General features: G+C 48.4%; 1 protein-coding gene across 2 annotated transcripts in view; it reads right to left on the bottom strand.

Moving 5' to 3' along the window:
• Positions 1 to 22,849, bottom strand: part of srgap2 (SLIT-ROBO Rho GTPase activating protein 2) — a 230,400-nt gene that overhangs the window by 178,837 nt on the left and 28,714 nt on the right. The window lies entirely within an intron of this gene.

The raw sequence follows: 22,849 nt of genomic DNA, 5'->3' as shown, positions 1-22,849 counted from the left end.
CTGAACCGGATACTAACATGTTCAGTGAGGTTCAGAGCAGCATTGAGACCGTCCACTCCATGCCAGCCTGTGTGGATTGAGAAAGTGGGCCCCCGAGAGTCTCCTCCCAGCATTCATACCACCACCACCTCCACCCCTCACCTCTCACCCCCCACCCCGTCTACCACCACCTCTACCCCTCACCCCCCAGTCCACCACCACCTCCAACCCTCACCCCCCCCAGTCCACCATCTCCACCCCTCACCCCCCCAGTCCACCACCACCTCCACCCCTCACCCCGTCAATCCACCACCACCTCTATCCCTCACCCCCCAGTCCACCACCACCTCTATCCCTCACCCCCCCAGCCTACCACCAACTCCGCCCCTCACACCCCCAGTCCACCACCACCTCTATCCCTCACCCCCCCAGCCTACCACCACCTCCACCCCTCACCCCCCCAGTCCACCACCACCTCTATCCCTCACCCCCCCAGCCTACCACCACCTCCACCCCTCACCCCCCCAGTCCACCACCACCTCCACCCCTCACCCCCCCAGCCTACCACCACCTCCACCCCTCACCCCCCCAGTCCACCACCACCTCCACCCCTCACCCCCCCAGTCCACCACCACCTCCACCCCTCACCCCCCCAGTCCACCACCTCCACCCCTCACCCCCCCCAGTCCACCACCACCTCCACCCCTCAACCCGTCAGTCCACCACCACCTCCACCCCTCACCCCGTCAATCCACCACCACCTCCACCCCTCACCCCGTCAATCCACCACCACCTCCACCCCTCACCCCCCTCCTCCGCCCCCCCCTCCCCCCCTCCCCCAGTCCATCCAACACAGTTTCTCAATGCTTCCTATTGTGAGCATGCTTGTGTCTTTCATCACTGGTTCCCTGAGCAAATGTCACGTGTCCCACACTCAATGATTCAGGGGTTGCTGAAGGCCACAAACCAAAAGCTAACACAAACAGGTTCAAATACACAATCCCTGGTAAATAAAACTACTCAAAATAAACACGGGTCGAGAGTACAAGAGTAAAAACATATCGATAAAACTCCTAACGTGGGTTCAGCCACAGAGAAGGTTTTGTCCTTTTCCAGAAAGGACACTGGGGCCTGAGAGAGGGGCCAGTGCAGGTACATCAAGAGGATGTGACCTTACAGTCACAGGGAGAAACTAGAAATACTGAGTGTGTTCCCACTGGATTCGAGCTGGCTAGCAAGGGAACTCCCTTCTCTTAGTAACAGCGTGGCTGATGAGTCAACATTTTGTCAGTTCATATCCCACTCCCAAGATTTGAACCTAGAAACTCAGGCTGATATTCCGGCCTAGTGGACACAGGGACTGTTGTGCAATCAGGAAAGACATCAAACTCTGCCTTGTTTGCTCTCTTAGCTGGATACTGTTGCTCTGCTCTGAATTTGTACGTTCAGCAATAGCCAACATTTCATGGCAGTAATGTGATTGGGATGGACAGGTAATGTTCTTCCAGTCATGAATCTTTTTTAGATTTCTTTGTAAAAAGTCTTCACTCCTCCTTCAACCACTCATTATATTAAAATACTTTGTAAACTTTTGACTTGAAGAGTTGTATGAACTCAAAACACCAACTCATTCACCTGGGCTGCAGGTCTAATGGGCTGGCCTTATTTCCAGCACATTTTGTCCTTAAGGATTGGTGCACACTTGATGGGCCGAATGACCTGCAGGGATTCTCTGAGTCATCTTTGCAAACAGCACATTGCTCAAGAGCTTCTGGTTTCTGTGAGCACATGCTACCAATTGATTTTGGGGGTAATTTAACGGTAAACTGAATTAATTAAGTGTTCTTCAAACACATTTAGCCATTGACAGATTGGAAGAGACCCCTGATTGAATAGCAATTCAGCATCCCATTAGTGTCAGGTTGAACAAACCCCAGAGCATTGAAACCACATTCTGCTGGCACCACAGATGGCTCTCTTCCTGCTTCGCAAACTGAACATCAGCTGCTATTGCATTACCAAAGCTGAACAGAGCTCTTAGACGAGGAAGTAAGTTATCCCGGAATATCAGAGGTAAACAAGGAAACTTTGGGACAGAGCAGCAATACCAGTTTTAGTGAAGTGCTCAGGGAGCAGAATGCAAGGACTCTGGACAGAAACCTTTGAAGAACAGATCCGTTTCCAGAATGTTACATTCTTGGTTTGTACAGCTAATGGGGATGGAAGTCAATTTAACTTCAACCATCTCTTGTTGTAAATTGTGACATAGCTTTGCCGTGTTCATGAATATTTACTCAACACATGAATATTTATGTAAAGCTCAGGTGGTTGTAGAAATTGTTGAGGAATATTAATGTTGCCTCGTTAAATGCTCCCTCTCCTGGAATTGATTAAACATTTTGTTAATATTCTAAACCCCAAAGTGATATTGTGAGTGAAACTAGCGACAGCATCACAGGTTGTTGTGAGAGATTGAAAATGAGCTGTGCATAATTGTTGAAATTGAGAGTCTTGATTCCCAGTGCTCTTGACCCCACACCCTCCAACATTGAGGAGAACAAACAGATCTCAATATGGCCAGATCCTGTTTTCTGGCCTTGATTCCTCCCCTCTGGGCGGAAGACAGCTTTGTCAAAAAGACCGTGCATTTAGAAAGAGCTTACTCAGGTCTCTACAATCTCTGAAAACATCCCACCGGGAAATGATAAATTGCTGAATTGCTATCAGGACCAGATTTCACACCCGGCCTCAGGTTGGGAATCTGTGTTCATGCAGTTGCTCAGAGAATGGCGCAACGAGATCTTGTTGAACAGGTGGCTAACCCCTTGGTTGAGATGGGTCCCATCAGCCCCTCACCACCTCCTGACATTCTCGGATGAGAAGTGACAGCTGGAAACCCCAATTCTCAAAGCTCAGCTTCGAATAAACCGGGCCAGTCAGGGTGGGGGATTGGTTACAAACCGGGCCAGTCAGGGTGGGGGATTGGTTACAAACCGGGCCAGCCAGTGTGGGGGATTGGTTACAAATCGGGCCAGTCAGTGTGGGGGATTGGTTACAAACCGGGTCAGTCAGTGTGGGGGGTTGGTTACAAACCGGGTCAGTGTGGGGGATTGGTTACAAACCGGGTCAGTCAGTGTGGGGGATTGGTTACAAACCGGGCCAGCCAGTGGGGGGGATTGGTTACAAACCGGGCCAGCCAGTGGGGGGGATTGGTTACAAACCGGGCCAGTCAGTGTGGGGGATTGGTTACAAACCGGGCCAGTCAGTGTGGGGGATTGGTTACAAACCGGGCCAGTCAGTGTGGGGGATTGGTTACAAACCGGGTCAGTCAGTGTGGGGGAATTGGTTACAAACCGGGTCAGTCAGTGTGGGGGATTGGTTACAAACCAGGTCAGTCAGTGTGGGGGAATTGGTTACAAACCGGGTCAGTCAGTGTGGGGGATTGGTTACAAACCGGGTCAGGCAGTGTGGGGGATTGGTTACAAACCGGGTCAGTCAGTGTGGGGATTGGTTACAAACCGGGTCAGCCAGTGTGGGGGATTGGTTACAAACCGGGTCAGTCAGTGTGGGGATTGGTTACAAACCGGGTCAGTCAGTGTGGGGATTGGTTACAAACCGGGCCAGTCAGTGTGGGGGGTTGGTGCATTAACATCTCTCGGAGATACAGCACTGAACCGTAAGGTTTTGAGAATAGAGAAGGTAAACGTGCAGAAGGACGGCTTTTCAACTGATATAACTGATATAACTGAAGACTGTGAATCAAAGCAAACTCTGGCGAGGTTTTACACGAATTTAGCAGGGAGCTGAGGCACAGAGTAAATGCAAAGTTGGGAGCAAGATCCAAAGGGATGTAGAAGTAATGCTAGGACAGGCCATTGTTGGAGATGACATGGGCAGGATAAGGCACCTGGAGGATGGAAAAGCTAAACGGTATCTGTTTTAACGTAAGAAGCTGACTGGTAAGGCAGGTGGACTGAGAGCGTTGATCAGCACACGGGAATATGAGATTGTTGCAATTACTGAGACATGACTGAAGGAAGGGCAGGGCTGACAGCTCAACATTCCAGGATATAGATGCTTCCGGTGGGGATAGGGGAGGTGTGGGGAGGAGGGGAATGTAAAAGAGGTCGGGGGCAGTGCATCATTGATAAAGGAAACCATCAGCCCAGTCATAACAGAGGACATCTTTAGAAGGTCCTTCAAATGAGGCCATCTGTGTAAAGCTTACTAATGAGAAAGGGGTAGTCACTTCATGGGCATTAAACTACAGGCCTCTCACAATCAGGGGTGACAGAGGAACAGGTACATCAGCAAACACATGGAGGTGCGAGGGGAACATGGTTATAGTTCTAAAGGGTTTCAACTTTGCTAACATCAACTGGAATCACCACAGCATGAAAGGATTAAACAGGGTGGAATTTTTCCAGTGTACCCAGGACAGCTTTCTGTGCCTGTGTGTCGATCATGCACTAGAGATAGACCAGGATTTGGCCTCACCTTAGGTCATGTGGGTAAACCTATTCCTGAGATGCTGCTTGGCCTGCTGTGCTTTGACCAGCAACACATTTGCAGCTGTGATCTCCAGCATCTGCAGACCTCATTTTTTACATGTGGGTAAAGTGTCAATTGGCAAACATTTTGGTAATAGTGACCATAAGTCATTATGCAAAGGGATAAGGAGAGTGCAGAAGTTAAACTGGGAGAAGGATAATACCAATTTCATTAAAGACAGGATCTGGCAAACGTAGACTGGGAGCAGCGACCTGCAGGGAAATCCACATTCAGAAAGTGGGATCTGTTCATGGAAGTGTAGTGAGAATTCAGGGCCAGCCCATTCCTTCTCGGAGTGAAGGACAAGGACAATAAGTCGAGGGAATCCTGGATGTCAGGGGACAGCAAGCATCTGATCAAGAATAAGAAACTAGTATATGTTAGATGAAGAGTATGGAGAACAGAGGTGGCTGCACACAGTGTTGGGGGGAAGGGATTAAACACAGAATCACGAGGGCAAAGGGGGGGCCTCAAAATATCTCTGGCCGAAAGAACTTGTAGCTCCCGAGGTTCCTTCCTGACTGACACCTCCCTCCAGAAAGGGTTGCTTGGTCACCATCAGGAGACAGCTCCCCCAATGTCTTTTCAAAACCAACAATTAAGGACCAGAAACTACTCCCACCACCGCCCTACCCACACCCCCGCCCATCTCTTATCTCCCTAAATGCTTCGTTGATCTTTTCTCTTAAGTCAAGTGACTTTCTGTAAACAGCAACGAAACCACAGCAGACATTAAATGCTGACCTTATTTTAAGAAAGCACATTTGTTAAAAATCCTGTGCAATTCAGAAGGGTATGCAACAGTCCCACATCTTCCAGTTTATCACATTATCCTTAAATAGAGAAGCATAGTGTCAGTAAGAGGAAGTGTACGGGAGGTTCAACAGAATAATTACCAGGCTCGCAGGATGGAAGACCCATCAAGAAGATTAGGTCTGCATTCTCAAGTTTAGAAAACTGGGGGGGCACTCTCATTGAAACTGACTTACAAATCCCTAACAGGGTTTGGCAGGGAAGATGCAGACAGGAGCTGTCCCCGTACCTATGGGCTCTAGGGGAAACCTGGGGAATGTGGTCTCGGTCTGAGCTCGGACAAAGCCAACTTGAAAAATACAAAAGCAGGAATTCTTTGCACAAACTTGATTCTGGAGATTGTACACGGACATTGACTTTTAAGAATGTACTTTCTCTCACTAATCAGAAAAGCAGCAGATCAGCCATAGAGGGAAACAACTGCAGGCACCATCTTGAGTGAACTTCCTCTTGTTTCCTGAGCCCACAGCCTGTGGTAAAACTTAGCGCCCACAAGAAACAGCAGTGATTTTAACTCACAAGTTGCTTGACCCTATTTCATGATATTTCCCAACTCAATGATAATGAGACCTATATCAGACTTCATGGGTTTATGGGTTTGCGAGGGTGACCAGGGATCTATTGGAAAGACTGTTCCTCAACAACAATCCAGAGGGGGGTGCCAGTGGACTCAGGTTCGCAGGACATGGGTGCCAGGCTGAGAAAGATCACCTCTCAACACTCTAATCACCTACGTCCTTTCAGAGTGACTGACATCTCAGTAATCCTGCTGGGGCTAGGCACAGCCCCAACTATAGACCATGCTTGGAGGCTATCAACGTGTAAAATGAACACATAGGTAGAGCCTTAGTTTAACATCTCATGGGAAAGGTGACCCTCCCACAATGCAGCACTCCTTCAGTACTGACCCTCAAACAGTGCAGCACTCCCTCAGTACTAACCCTCCAACAGTGCAGCACTCCCTCAGTACTGACCCTCCAACAGTGCGGCACTCCCTCAGTACTAACCCTCCAACAGTGCAGCGCTCCCTCAGTATTGACCCTTCCACAGTGCAGCACTCCCACAGTACAAACCCTCCAACAGTGCAGCACTCCCTCAGTACAAACCCTCCAACAGTGCAGCACTCCCTCAGTACAAACCCTCCAACAGTGCAGCACTCCCTCAGTACAAACCCTCCAACAGTGCAGCACTCCCTCAGTACTGACCCTCCAACAGTGCGACACTCCCTCAGTACAAACCCTCCGACAGTGCAGCACTCCCTCAGCACAGACCCTCCGACAGTGTGGCACTCCCTCAGTATTGCTTTGGAATGGAATGGAACCTCTTGCAATGGAACTGTAAACACACAGAGCACAAGTCTTTGACTGTCTTGTCCTTTCCTTCCACCTGGAACTCTCCCCACCCCCAGGCCTGTGGTGTCTATGTTTTCAGTACAGCGTTCAGTCAGCAGTCCGAACCACTCCCAGCCTTATCTTGGTGCATGTGCCCTTTCCCTTCTCTGAGTGATGTTGCAGGGTGCTCTTCACCTTCACCCTCATGGTTTTCGGTAAATGCAGCTTGTTATTTTGTGGAGGTTGTGATGATGTACCTTTCACCATCCAGGTTTTCGATGCGTTATCCTAAGAACATGCTGCTGTAAACCCGAACAAACCGGAACAAACCCGAACAAACCCACATGCAGCCAGAACCATTTAAATGGAAAAGAGTTTTTGAATGTTATGCTCATCCCAGTAGTTGTTCAAGATTGTGACCCTCTCAGACAGTACATTCCAGATTCCTTCACCCTCTGCATGAAAAAAATGTTTCTGTAAATTCTCTGCAACCTCCTACCTTCACAACACATGATGTCTCTTGTTAGTGACCCTTAGATGAAGGGAAACAGCTGCTTCCCCTCCCTGCTCCAGGATGAAAGGAAGGGTCTGGGAATACTGTGAACAGAGAGCAGGACAGCAGGAGGAATGGCCGTGCTTTGACCTGGAACTAGAGGATGCTCCCTGTTTGTTGAGGTTGTGGCTGCACTGTGACCAGGGAGGGACCGAACGGTGCAAAAGCCAGACTGTATTAAAGCAGCCTCTTCACTAGGTCAACAAACCTGTGTGGGATTAGAAATACGAGGAAGTGGCAGGTCCAATGGTAAGGTTGTGTGCGTAAATATTCATCGTTTTAAATTTATTTCCAGTCGCTCAAAGGGGTTAAATTCATTCCATCTGAAATAGGATAGGGGCTGATTAACATCTTGTACTGCACAGGGAAATTATCCTCAGGTAGAGCAGAGTGAGGTGATTTCCTCCGTCTGGACGTGCAGGTCAGGTGAATTGTGTTAGGTGTATTACTCGGGGTCAATGTGGGGAATGGGTCTGGGTGGGTAACTCTTCGGAGGGTCAGTGTGGACTTGTTGGGCCAAAGGGCCTGTTTCCATACTGTAGGGAATCTAATCTAATCAGATCACCACTCACTGCTTCCTCCTGACCAGTAACGGCAGAGTGACAACATGAATGGTATTGACACATTCGAAGCAAAGCTGGACAAACATTTCAGGGATGAGAACATAACAATTGAATTTGGTTGAAACAAAAATACAGGAGGATGCTTCAGTATTCACTCATGCTAGTATGAACTCGTTGGGCCAAATGGCCTAATAACTCTAGACACTGATCCCTCAAATCACCGTGAGTTATAAAAAAACTAGGTTAAGGTAAATGACCATCTCCACTCGGAGTTGCAAATGGGGCGAATGGGATCAAAGGTTATGGGGAGAAAGCAGAATTCAGCTATTGAGTTGGACGATCAGCCATGATGGTGACGAATGGCAGAGCAGGCTCGAAGGGCCGAATGGTCTTCTCCTGCTGCTATCTTCTATGATTCTATTTGTTCATCACCTTTGAACTGTCACCTGTCATCATTATCGGAGCCACAGCATCAGACAACAGCATCCATCCCTTTCACAAAGCTGGGCTTTCTCATTGAACAATTTTACCAAAACAGGTTTTGGCTGCAGTTTGCACACCAACCGCACCCGCAAGAGGAATAGGATCCAGCAGACACCATGCTGGTTCCGACATGACCGGGACAAACAAACCCCAAACAGAGACTCCTGCCAGGCCCAGGCATCAGCAGAGCGGCCTCCCAGGCTAATCTCATTTTCCATTGGCTCCAAGGATGGGTATTGTATCATAAAAATAAAATATGTACTGTGGTTCCTGGAAATTAAAACTAACACAGAGAGTTCTGGAGAAACTCAGCAGGTCTGCCAGCAACTATGTAGAGACAGAAATCAGGTTTTCAGTCCAGTTTAACTCTTCTACAGAAATCCAAAGCTCTAAAACTGAGTCATACTGGACTTGAAATGTTAATGCTGTTTCTCTCTCCAGATGCTGCCAGAGTTGCTGAGTTTCTCCAGGTGTGTAGTGCTGTCTGGATACACTTGGTCTCAGACGCAGAGACATCCTTCACACACACTCTGCCTCCATCCTGTGTTCATGTCCGATCAGACACAGGTACCAGCAGCAGCTGCTGCAAAACACTCTCACTCACATAAAATCACAAAATGGCCCTGCACCAACTGAGGCCATTCAGCCATTGCTGCCTCTACTAGCTTATCATTTTTCTGTTTGTAAGCCTGCCCCTTTACAGGGTGACATCTGCGTGGCCAACATTGGGCATTTCACATCAAAGGAGTTTGGAAGCTATGACCAAAAAGTCCATAACTTCCATGTTTCCATTGCTTAGCCAACAAGAGAAGGGAAGGGGACTGCTCCCATTTCAGGATGACCAATTCAGATAATATTTCCAAAAAAGAGAAACTGCTGGAAAATCTCAGCAAGTCTGGCAGCATCTGGAAGGAGAGAAAAGAGCTGACGTTTCGAGTCTAACTGATCTCTGCTTTGACAAAGGGTCAGTTAGACTCAACGTCAGCTCTTTTCTCTCCTTCCAGATGCTGCCAGACTTGCTGAGATTTTCCAGCAGTTTCTCTTTTTTGGTTTCTGATTCCAGCATCCGCAGTAATTTGTTTTTATTGGATAATATTTCCTCTTTATCTCTTTTTACCCCATGCACTATCTCAATGACAGCTGCCTCTGTCATTACAGTATGAGCAGCAGCTTCTTCACTGAGGGCAGATGCAAGGGATTTCTTTCATATCTCAGCTGTTCCTCCTCCCTCCAAAAAACCCGTTTGGTCCCCAGTGATCTCCACCCTTCCTTCGACCACAGATTAATAATTTTATCGTCAGATAATACTTTTGGGTTTCCTCTTACTTGCCAAACCTTCCTGTCATACTCACTTTCCCCTCCATTATTTCCTTTTTCTGATTTCTATATTGACTTCTCCATCTGAGTAGCTGTCACTCTGTGATTCAGTAACATCTGTATTTATATAGAACGTTTTCATCCACAACATTTCAGCTCAATCACTGTCTTCAGAAAATGTGCAGTGGGGGCTATTGCTGTAAGTTGTAAACTGGGATAACTGATGGTGTAGATTCTTAACCAGCCTGACAGTGTTACACTCTCAGCTCGAACAGACACTGGCGATGGGACTAGGCCAGGAAATGGAGCTCTCCTGTTCTCTGCTACTATCTCAGGCCTGCACATCTCAGTCCAGCAGCGCACTGAGAAAGCTCAATGACACTGCAGGCCGAACTGCAGAAGCTGAGTCATAGTAAAACTGACAGAATAGAGAGACAGAGATAGAATCTGTGTGTGTGTGCGTTTTGAAGGCGGTTTAAGTAGGATGTGTGTGTGTGTGTGTAAAAGAAAGAGAGAGAGTGTGTACAAAAGCCTGGGGGGGTGGGTGCGAGCCTACATAGAACATTACAGCACAATACAGGCCCTTCGGCCCTCGATGTTGCGCCGCCCATCCCACCTACACTATTCCATGTACGTCCATATGCCTGTCCAATGACGACTTAAATGTACTTAAAGTTGGCGAATCTACTACCTTTGCAGGCAAAGCATTCCATACCCTTACTACTCTCTGAGTAAAGAAACTACCTCTGACATCTGTCTTATACCTATCTCCCCTCAATTTAAAGTTGCGTCTCCTCGTGTTTGCCTTCCCCATACTTGGAAAAAGGCTCTCCCTGTCCACCCTATCTAACCCTCTGATTATCTTGTATGTCTCTATTAAGTCACCTCTCAACCTTCTTCTCTCTGACAAGAACAGCCTCAAGGCCCTCAGCCTTTCTTCGTAAGACATTCCCTCCATACCAGGCAACATCCTAGTAAATCGCCTCTGCACCCTTTACAAAGCTTCCACATCCTTCTTATAATGCGGTGACCAGAACTGTACACAATACTCCAAGTGTGGCCATACCAGAGCTTTGTACAGCTGTAGCATAACCTCCTGGTTCCAGAACTCAATCCCTCTGTTAATAAAGGCCAAGACACTGTATGCCTTCTTAACAACCCTGTCAACCTGGGTGGCAACTTTCAATGATCTGTGTACCTGGACACCGAGACCTCTCTGCTCATCAACACTACCAAGAATCTTACCATTAGCCCAGTACTTTGCATTCCAATTACTCCATCCAAAGTGTATCGCCTCACATTTGTCCACATTAAACTCCATTTGCCACCTCTCAGCCCAGCTCTGCACCTTATCTATGTCTCTCTGTAACCTACAACATCTTTCGTCACTTTCCACAACTCCACTGACCCTAGTGACGTCTGCAAATTTACTAACCCATCCTTCTAAGCCCTCATCCAGCTCATTTATAAAAATGACGAACAGCAGTGGACCCAACACCGACCCTTGTGGTACACCACTGGTAACTGGACTCCAGGATGAACATTTCCCATCAACCAGCACCCTCTGTCTTCTTTCAGCAAGCCAATTACTGATCCAAACTGCTATATCTCCCACAATCCCATTCCTCCACATTTTGTACAGTAGCCTGCTGTGGGGAACCTAATCGAATGCCTTGCTGAAAGCCATATACACCACATCAACTGGTTTCCTCTCATCTACCTGTTTGGTCACCTTCTCAAAGAACTCAATAAGGTTTGTGAGGCATGACCTACCCTTCACAAAACCATGCCGAGTATCCCTCATCAAATTATTCTTTTCTAGATTATTGCAAATCCTATCTCTTATAACCTTTTCTAAGTAAAGCTCACTGGTCTGTAATTACCAGGGTTGTCTCTACTCGCCTTCCTGAACAGGGGAACCACATTTGCTATCCTCCAGTCTTCTGGCACAATTCCTGTCGACAATGATGATTTAATGATCAATGCCAAGGGCTCAGCAATCTTCTCCCTGGCTTCCCAGAGGATCCTAGGATAAATCCCATCCGGTCCAGGGGACTTATCCCAGGCGGAATTATGTAGAGAGGGAGGGGGTGTGAGAGAGAGAGTGGGGGTGTGTGAAAGTGGAGTTGGTGTGAGAGAGTGGGGGGATGTGATGAGAGTGGGGAGCTGTGTGAGAGTGGGGGGGTGTGTATGAGAGAGATTGGGGTGTGTGTGTGAGAGAGTGGGGGGTGTGTGTGAGTGGGGGTGTGTGTGAGTGGGGGTGTGTGTGAGAGAGAGTGGGATGTGTGTAAGAGTGGGGGGTGTGTATGAGAGAGTGGGAGGTGTGTGAGAGAGTGAGGGGTATGTGTGTAAGAGTGGGGTGTGTGTGAGAGTGGGGGGAGTGTGCAAATGGAGGGAGTGTGCGAGTGGGGGAGTGTGCGAGTGGGGGGAGTGTGCGAGTGGGGGGAGGGTGTGTGAGTGTGGGGGTGTGTGTGAGTGGTAGGGGGTGTGTGAGTGGGGTGTGTGTGTGAGTGGGGTGTGTGTGTGAGTGGGGTGTGTGTGTGTGTGAGGGTGGGGGGTGTGAGAGAGAGTGGGGGAGGTGTGTGAGGGTGGGGGGTGTGAGAGAGAGTGGGGGAGGTGTGTGAGGGTGGGGGGTGTGAGAGAGAGTGGGGGAGGTATGTGAGTGGGGGGTTGCCCGGTCTCGCGCTCTGTCAGTGGCTGTTTCCTTGGACAGAGTCAGTTTGTTTCTGCAGAGATTGTGTAACAGCACCATCCCCAACACCTGGCTGTGTGCCCAAAATATCAGGTTTTACTGCAAAAGGGAAGTGGGGGGGGGGGGGGGGGGAAAGAGGAAGTGAGATTTGAGCAACGAAGAATCCGAGAGTTTTTTGGCCCCTGAAGGGAAAGGAACAAGAACTCTGAGTATCGAGGTCTGATTGTTACAACAACCACGTTCAGCACATGGTCCAGCCAGACTGGCTCAGGTGAAGCCCAAAGACAAGAGACATTTACAAAACCATTCAGGGAATTACCACGACCATCTTCTGGTTTACCTGCGAGAAACAGTGGCTCAGTGGTTAGCACTGCTGCCTCACAGCACCAGGGACCCAAGCTTCGATTCCAGCCTCGGGTAACTGTCTGTGTGGAGTTTGCTCATTCTCCCCGTGTCTGTGTGTTTCCTCCGGATGCTCCAGTTTCCTCTCCCAGTCCAAAGCTGTGCAGGTTATGGTAGATTGGCCATGGGGAATGCAGGGTTAAAGGATAGAGTGTGTTTCTGTGTGGATGCAATAGCCCAGTGGCCTGTTTCCATGCTGCAGGGATTCTATTCTGGGCCTAATCCAATCAGAGCTCATCCCGGTGTGGAAACTGTCCTCAGCCCAAATTCCTGCATCCTTTCCCTCCTCAGTGCAGTACTCCCCAGTGGTACCTTTGGTAGATGGGTGTCCTTTGGGATGATGTGACACGATCTTGATCTGCCTGAACATAACCTCACACCAACCTAAACCTGAAAGGAAATAAGGAAGCTGACTGACTCGAAACAGCTTTGCCCACAAGCTACCCAACAGTTGACTAGAAAGATCAAACAGGAAAGCGGGGGGGGAGGGGAAATAAGCCAGAAAGATATACAGGGAAGGAAGAGCTATCGTGAACAAACAGACGTTGAAGGGTCACACACAGGAAGGCTCTCTGTGACTGGGCCCAGTACACCTCACTGTTTGTGTTGGAACACAGACACTGATCCTGCACAGGCAGGGCGGGCTCAAGGGGAAAACATCCTCTCAGCAGGAACTTCCAACCAAAGAGTCTGTCATTATCACAGCAACATTTCCCCGCAGTGTGGGAGATCAGCTGCTATTCCTGCTTGAGTTCTTTACAGAATTTACAACTCCTCCACCTTTTCATTCCTGCCAGTGGCCACCAACTTCCCTGTTCCATCCCAATGTTTGGGCCTGTTTCAGGAAAATGAAGAAGGAATTCCAAATCTGACTCTGGCTTTTCACTCAGGAGTCTGAGGATCGACAAGAGCATCAGTATTCTGCACTCTGTTCCTCTGCCCTGATACACTCTGTACTGTTTGATCTGCCTCTAGAGCACTTTTCACTGTATCTCGGAACATGTGACAACAAGAAATCAAATTTAAACTCATAATCGACCTACGATTACAAACTCAGCATCACAGCTGAGCACAAACCCATCCTCCCACAGGTCCCGGTAAAACACATGCTCTCGATGATAGGATCATCAGCCAATGTGTATGAACAGGAACACAGGCTTGTACTTTTAATAACATTCGAGTCAACACCAGCCGAGCAGATACAGCTGATGGGAGAAGCTGATCTCAAAGCTACAGCAAAGTGAGTTTTTCATCACCTTACTGGTGCTGGAGAGGCAGGAGGACGGTGTAATTGAAGCACCGCACCAGGCATGTGAAGGTCCATCCTGCCCAGATCCTCACCGTTTGCAGAGTTCCAGCATTCAAACTCTGAATTCCCCACAAGCCCCTGGGGCCCGACAGATGGCTTCTGATCCTCGATTGTCCACAATTTGTGAGGGACTTCATTCCTAATAAGGGAATGAGGGAGTCAAAAAGCATGTTCCTGAGGTGGGATGGTCCAGTCAGCTGACCCTCCCATGGCCACTGCCTGGTGGGATCCCACCCTGCACAGGAAAGGATGAGTTTTAGGGAGGAGCAGGGGAATTTGGAGGCAGGGGAATTCTGGCACAAGGTTTGGATCATTGTGATAACTGACATTTGTGATTCTTCAATTATCCCAGAGTTTGAAAACTTGAATCCTGTCCCCTTTGCTCTTCACCCTCTGGGATAACAGCAGACAAGTACCAACCAATCTTGGCAATCACGCCCACTCTCAGTGCCATGAAATAGCAGCACAGGCTCAGACTCAGTGCCACACTCTGGTTCTTGGGCATTACTGTGGGTGTAAACCCCACAACACAGAGAGTTGTCAGAATATCAGTTGTCAGGTTGTGTTGGGGGATGGGGAGCAGGGGTCACAGCTAATGATGGTACAAGAAGGTGGCTGTGTTCACTGAGACAGTGATGGAGGGAGTGAATCAGGACAAAGAGGAACAGAAAGAAGGTGCCGAAGTTTAATCCGAGGTGGTGTGTGAATGGAGGAGTGTGAGGAGAGTATCAGCACCAACAGACTGTAGCAGCAAGAGATTCTCCTGCAGAACAGAATGGGGCCAAAGTAAGAACATTCAAAGTAGTGAGCACATTAGCTTAAGGCAGGGCAAGTGATGCTATATCAAAACTCCAAACTGACTGGGGCTGGAAAGAATCCCTTTTGAGTGGGTGGGGTAGGACTTTGGATATGAGAACGTCAATTTTGGGGACGTCCTAAATGTTTTCCCACTTAGCTGTTTGTGTTTGAATTCTTCCTTGTCCCTGAGGAGACGCAGTGATGCATATCTCTGGAGTGATGTGACAAGTTCCCGATTATACACTTAGCTTCGGAGTTTTTAATGTGAGCAGCTTTGTGGAGCTTTTGCTCGGTTTCTCCCTTGGCGAAGCGGGGATTATTGTCATGGATGTAGGGAGTGTTCTTGGGACAAATCACTGTCCTGTGACTCCAACAAGAATTGAACTCAACCAGCAGATCTTCACCATTCACCCTCCGACTCCCCGTGCTGCCCGCCTGGGTGATTAACCAAGGGGTAATACAACAACCAAGCAATTAGCAGAAGCTCAGGGGGTGGGGACTGCACACTGATCTCTGATGGGGCCATTACTGAGCTGGCGTTGGCCACACACTGTAGGAGCGTTGGCTGCAGTCCACACCTCTCCCATGTTTCCTTGGTCAGACTCCTGCCCAATTACTTTATCACACACAATCACTAGGGATACAACCGTCAGCCCAAGAAAATCAGACACGATGTATCAGTCAGTGGTTTAATTGCTGCCTAGTGACTTCTTAAAATGGGATAACTGGGATACATTAGCACTCAGGCTGACAAACTTGACAAGGACGCGTGATCCCTGCCCACTCCTTGCTGAGTGCAACATTCCATTCCCTCTTTCCCAATCTTTAATGCAAGATAATTCCATTTCCCCCCCTCCACTCCACCAATCATTTCCCCTGCCCCAGTCTCCCTCCCTCTCAGAATTGCCTCAGCGTCAAAGCTATTTCATTCCATCGCAGCTACATAACTGTCTGGGGAGAAAGAAATGGCAAGAACACAGGCATCTGAAATGAATCAAGTGTAGAAAATCTGGAATGGAGTAGGGAATCCAACATTCCTCAGTTGTGGTTCCACACTGAGCACTTTGATTTATTGCCTGACTTGAGCTGAATGCTCCCTGTAAAAAAAAAGACACATCCCAGGAGGGAAGGAGCACGTGACTCTGAATCATCACCATTCATTCACAGTGGAATGACCCAGGGAAACAACAGGACAGGGCTTTCATTGTTGGGTACCCAGCAGCCAGGGGAACAAGCAAAACTTCACGCAGACCCACCCCGTCCCCGACACACAGGCAAGCAGTGGGAAGACGCTCATTTCATTTCAAGGATTTACCCATGTCACCATGAAAGTACATGGATGCCTTGCAAGTGAAGAAGAGGAGATCAGTGAAGTATGTTTCAAAACAGTTCACGCATGAAACCACAGGCCCATTAGTTACACAGACTGTATTTCCACAGGGTCCTATCTTTGGACAGGTAGAGGGTAACTTGGAAACATTGAAAATACGAACAGGAGGAGGCCATTCAGCCCTTTGAGCCTGCACACCCCCCCATTCAACATGATCATGGATCAACCAATCCCAGTCCCCTGTTTCCGCTTTCTCCCCAAACCCTTTGATCCCTTTAGCCCTAATAGCTATCGCTAACTCCTTCTTGAAAACAACTGTTTGGCCTCAGCTGTTTTCTGGGAGCACCAGTTTATAGAGGCCACGGAGACAGGAGCAGGGAGACGGGCTGAGTGGGGATTGAGCTCAGTATCCCTGAGCCCCAGCCCAGGCTGAGTGGGGATTGAGCTCCGTGCCCCTAAGCCCTAGCCCAAGCTGAGTGCTGCTGGTCTGATCTTAAGGCCTCCTCTCCCAGCTGCTCACTGAAACACTCCATATCCCCAGCTGCCTCCCGCCATCTTTCCCACTTGTCGTCTCTGACCAATGGGAGCAAACAAGCGACCTCCTTGACCCCTCCTACATCAGGCCCCTGAACCAATAGGCAGGGCCTGAATAAGTCTGACCACAAATACCATTCCCACTTTGATAGTTCCTCATCCCCTCCTCCAAGAATATGGAAACACCAGGGCATAGGGCCATTCAGCCCATCACTGGAAATGCTGTAGAGGCAAGTTCAATGAAACCATTCAAGATAACGGGAGACAAATAATTAAATCTAAACAATGTACAGGATAAGAGGGAAAAAAGCAGGATTTGGGCGTCCAGTCAAATTGCTTAGATAGACAGTGTGTTGAGTGGCCTATGGCAGTGTATTATCGGTTCTGCGATTGTGTGTCTATTTTGAACCAAAGTCAAACACAACCCCTCAACCTTCCCTTGACCCTTCCTCCAGAACTCCATTCCACTCTCCATCCCCTCTCACCAGCATCATCACCTCCTCCCGAACTCCGTGCTGGGGGCTAGTCTCAGCTTGAGACCGAATGTACCCATCAGCAGCAGAACTGCCCTGTCCTAACAGACAAAGCCCAGGTGTTCACCACTGCACATGTCCAAGTAACACAGACACAAAAAACAGCTGCAACGTCTTACCTTCCACAAGAAATTTAGCAAAATGGAAGAAGAGCGAAAAAGAAAGCCAATATTTTTCACAATGAATTTCAGGTCAGTGAACGAATGAAAACATTTGGGAAGAATTTATTTTCAGAGTTGCTGTGATATTTCAAAGGGGAACAATTGGACCTGGGTAGAATCCCAATCTCAAAGGAGGTGGGAGGTATGGTTTGCAGCCGGAACTGACAGAGATTAAAAGCAGAGTGTGGGGAAGTGCTGCTGTGTTGCACTCAATCGGAATGAAGCACAGTGGGAGGAGACAGGAGAACACATTGAGCCAATTTTAATTGTAACAGGAAGAACAAAGAACTGGCAGCAAGTCAGTAAAGCACCACTTTAGAAATCAGGCTTTATCTCTACTAATGACCAATGGACAACAAACACTTCAAGGCATTTTGTGCAGGCACTGAATCCCTGGGCTTTGGACACTGAAGTGAAAGGACGTGTGTCACAAGAATAGGATTTTCAAGTCAAACATATGTTGCGATTGTCTCCGAGTGTCTAAGGTTACAGAGTAGGGTCAGAGCGCCAGAGCTGGGGCAGTGAACTCTAGGGTAATGTTTGTACAGTGCTCCCAAACAGAGCCAAAGACAACACTGTGAAAGCTCCAGATGATGAGCAAGTCAGGTTCTCCAACTCTCAAATTCTGATCTTTTCCCCCATTTATTCATTCATGGGATGTGGATATTGCTGGCTCATGTCCCAACTCCAGGTGCCCATGAGTGGAGGAACTTGCTGAGTCATTTCAAAGTCTACCACATTGCTGTGGGTCTGGAGTCACATATGGGCTCAGACTGGGTGAAAATGGCTGATTTCCTTCCCTAACTACCACAGTGAATGAGACAAGATTTTAACAACAATTGACAATGGTTACACAGATCACCAGGATATTTAATGTCACCACCTGCTGTGGTAGACTCGAACTGATGTCCCCAGAGATAAGCCTGGGCTTCGGGATTACTAGTCCAGTCTCACCACCACAACACCACCATCGTTCCATAGGAAATAGGAGTAAGCCATTTGTCCCCTCAAACCTGTTCTGTCATTCAATGAGATCACAATTGATCTTTGAATTCAACTCCATTTTCCCACCTATTGTCTTGACCCTTCAGTGTTTAATAATTTATTGCTCTCTGTTTTAAACACAGACTAGACTTACTGAACGTCCACAACCCTCTGGGGTAAAGAATTTCCAAAAATTTACAAAACCATGTGAGTGATGATATTTCTTCTCTGCCCCCTTTATCTGAAAGCTGTGTCACAGCCTCTCAGCATCGACCTGTCCGTCTCCTTGAAAAGTTTAGATGTGACAATTCTTCTGAACTCCAGCAAACAGACTCATTCTGCAGCAAAGACAACATCCTCATCCCAGGAAAGCAGTTACAAAACGAAACAGGCAGAATCTTACAGAGTAAAACACAAAAGTTCACCTTCTGAATGTATCAGGCCTTTCTTCCCCATATCCCTATAAATAGTGTCAACGTTGTGTTGGTGTCTGTCCTAGTTTGGCACTGCTCTCTCATGTGGGTATCTAGACTGCTGGTGGGCAAACCAATGCCAGAAACAGAGGCACAGCAAGGGTGTTCATGGACTTTACTGAAATGTTTTGATGATTCTTCAGGAAGAGAGTCTCTACCACAGGCAAGACCTTCTCTCCCAAAGTTAGGAATTCAATGAGTAACAAAAATTGGTCGGGGGGAGACGCACAGATAGAACACTCCAAATAATGAGCAGCATTCTCTCCCAGAGAAGAAAAAGCAGCCCCTTCCTCAAAGAAGCTGATTCAAGTTGTATCAAAGAGTACAAGTGAATACCTGAGAAAGGAGCAGCACTTCGAAAGCTTGTACTGATGTACCAAGTGCTCCAAAAGCCATTGGCAAAGTTCAGGATTCCACCGATGTCCCAGTGGCTCACACCAACCTGTCACAGGTCCTTTGGACATCCAGAGATGGAAATGGAATCAGGGTGTAAGCTTCTGGAGTATCCTTTTCATAAAACAATATTTCTCTGAGCAAAAGGAAAATACCTCACTTCTTCCATCGTTCCACTGATAAGTAAGGAATGAGGATTCTCAATAATCCAGGAATTAAAATTAGCTTGACTCGGCAGTAGCTTTGAGTGTTCAATTCCACTCTGGAATATGTGTTTTGAACCTGGGGACCATCTGTTGGAGCTTAGTGTTCTTTCCTCAGGCTTGAGGTCCCTTCAAATCATGTGACACAATTCTGAGAAAAGAGAAACTGCTGGGGTGGGGAGAGAGAGAGAGAGGGGGGGGGGGGGGTGTGGGGGGGGGGCGGGGGGGGGGGGAGAGAGAGAGAGAGAGAGAATCTTGACCACTGGCCGTGGAAAGGATGTTTCCTCATGTGGGTGAGTCCACCACCAGGGGGCACTTCTACAATCAAGACTGTGGTGCTGGCAAAGCACAGCAGGTCAGGCAGCATCTGAAGAGCAGCCTCCTGCCCCGCTGCCCTCGACCTCCACCCCTCCATCCGTAACAAGGCTGAACTCCCCTGGTCCTTATCTTCCATCCCACCAACCTCCACATACATCACATTATCCTCCACTATTTCCATCATCTACAAACGGACCCCACCACCATGGATATATCTCCCTCCCCATCCCTTTCCGCTTTCCATAAAGACCGTTCCCTCCATGACTACCTGGTCAGGTCCACGCCCCCCCCTACAACCCACCCTCCCATCCTGGCACCTTCCCCTGCCAGTGCAGGAATTGCAACACCTGCGCCTACACCTCCCCCCTCACCTCAGTCCAAGGTCCCAAAGGAGCCTTCCACATCCATCAAAGTTTCACCTGCACTTCCACACGTCATTTATTGTGTCCGTTGCTCCCGATGCGGTCTCCTCTACATTGGGGAGACTGGACACCTCCTCTTAAAGTGCTTTAGGGAACATTTAGGGGCAGCACGGTGGCACAGTGGTTAGCACTGCTGCCTCACAGCACCAGAGACCCAGGTTCAATTCCCGTCTCAGGCGACTCTCTGTGTGGAGTTTGCACATTCTCCCTGTGTCTGCGTGGGTTTCCTCCGGGTGCTCCGGTTTCCTCCCACAATCCAAAAATGTGCAGGTTAGGTGAACTGACCATGCTAAATTGCCTGCAGTGTTAGGGGCAGGGGTAAATGTAAGGGAATGGGTCTGGGTGGGTTGCGCTTCAGCGGGTCAGTGTGGTCAGTTGGGCCGAAGGGCCTGTTTCCACACTGTAAGTGATCTAATCTCTGGGACACCGCCCTGTGGCCCAACATTTCAACTCCCCCTCCCACTCTGCCGAGGACATGAAGGTCCTGGACCTCCTTCACCACCGCTCCCTCACCACCCCATACCTGGAGGAAGAACACCTCATCTTCCGCCATGGAACACTTCAACCCCAGGGCATCAATGTGGCCTTCAACAGTTTCCTCATTTCCCCTTCCCCCACCTCACCCCAGTTCCAACCTTCCAGCTCAGCACTGTCCCCATGACCTGCTCCACCCATCCACCTTCCTTCCCACCTATCCACTCCACCCTCCCCTCCGACCTATCATCATTACTCCCACCTCTATCCACCTATCGCACTCCCAGTTACCTTCTCTCCCAGCCCCACTCCCTCCCATTTATCTCCCCACCCCTGAGGCTCCCCGCCTCATTCCCGATGAAGGGCTTTTGCCTGAAATGTTGATTTTCCTGATCTTCGGATGCTGCCTGACCTGCTGTCCTTTTCCAGTACTATACTCTCGACTCTAACCGCCAGCATCTGCAGTCCTCACTTTCACCTCGGCACTGTGACAAGGAAGAGTTGTCCTTTTGTGGCCAAAGTTCTATCAGAGGGTTCTGGGACTTTCGTGCAGAGGGTCTCTGAAGGTGATGGAGGCCACTCATTGATTATTTTTGAGGTGGATCGATTCCTTTGCCTAATAAGAATCCAAGGCCATCAAAGGTGATTGAGAATGTGGACCTTCCAACACAATCAGATCAAACACAATAACCCCACCTAGTTCCTGGGACCATTTCCAATGAATCTTCACAGATTCCTCCCAATATGAAGATCCCAAAAGACAGAGTCCAATCTGATCTCTAGCGGCGGTGAAGGAGGCCCAGGACCTGCATGTCCTCGGCAGAGTGGGAGGGGGAGTTGAAATGTTGGGCCACAGGGCGGTGGGGTTTATTGGTGTGGGCGTCCAATATTACAGCAGACTGGAGAGGCTGAATAGCCTCCTTCTGCTCCTAACCCATCGATTTGATCACAAGATTATCCTTAGGTGAAATACCTGCACAAAGTTGGTGACAAAGCATCCAATTACATGTGTGCTGGTGCCAAATTTACTGAACCGATCCCATTTCTCTCTCTTCCAGATCCTTATAATCTGTCTTTTCAACTACCTGCTGATTCAATGAGCAGATGTCTCCCTCAGTACCCACTTGAAATAAACATTACGATAACCATTGAGAAAAAAGCCTACCCTCACCTTCATCTTTCATTCAATTGATAATCCTCAGTCAGGGTAACAGTTATCTCGTTACCCAATTGTCAAGAGGAAAATATCTTTCATTATTCACACTGCTAATAATTTTACAAAGTTAAAAATCACACCACACCTATAGTCCAACAGCACACAACCGCCTGATGAAGGAGCGTCGCTCCGAAAGCTAGTGCTTCCAATTAAACCTGTTGGACTATAACCTGGTGTTGTGTGATTTTTAACTTTGTACATCCCAGTCCAACACCAGCATCTCCAAATAATAATTTTGCATACACTTATCAGATTCCAACAAAAATTTTCCCTTTCTTTTTTTGTTTTGTCTTTCTTTGTAAGAACCCCGCCTAGTTCCTGGGACCATTTCCAATGAATCTTCACAGACTCCTCCTGATATGAAGATGCCCAAAAGACAAGAGTCCAATCTGATCTCTAGTGGGGAGCATACCTCCCCAGTCCACACTGCCTGAACCAAGTTTCCCAATTCCACACTCACCTGCCCAAGGTAGTTCACACACAGAGTGAGAAACACCAGCTCCTAGCCCTCCAATCACAAGCAGCCAGTGTGTCTCTCTAAACATAGCTTAGTCACAGGGGCTCATAGGACACAAAGGGGTAAACCACAGCAGCAAATATTGTGAGCAACTACCCTCTATTTCTTAGTTGTTGAACTGTCTGGGACTTCCATTTAGCTTATATGGAGGTTCAGAATATTTCTTGACCATTGTTCAACTATTCACAATTAGGCAAAAACTGTGGTGCTGGAAAAGCACAGCAGGTCAGGCAGCATCCGAGGAGCAGGAGAGTCAACGTTTCAGGCATAAGCCCTTCATCAGGAACACTGACTCTCCTGCTCCTTGGATGCTGCCTGACCCGGTGTGTTTTCAGTGCCACACCTTTGTGACTCTGATCTCCAGTATCTGCAGCCCTCACTTCCTCCTTTTCACAATGAGGCATCATTCAAAATGAGAGCTATGTCTTATGGACACAGACGGAACAGTTTAAGCTGATATTCTCTGGCATTTAGAAGACTGAGAGGAGATCTAATTAAGG

This window comes from Hemiscyllium ocellatum, chromosome 26, assembly GCF_020745735.1.
Source record: "Hemiscyllium ocellatum isolate sHemOce1 chromosome 26, sHemOce1.pat.X.cur, whole genome shotgun sequence".
NCBI classification, from domain to species: Eukaryota; Metazoa; Chordata; class Chondrichthyes; order Orectolobiformes; family Hemiscylliidae; genus Hemiscyllium; species Hemiscyllium ocellatum.
This window is presented reverse-complemented; position numbering and strand designations above follow the sequence as displayed.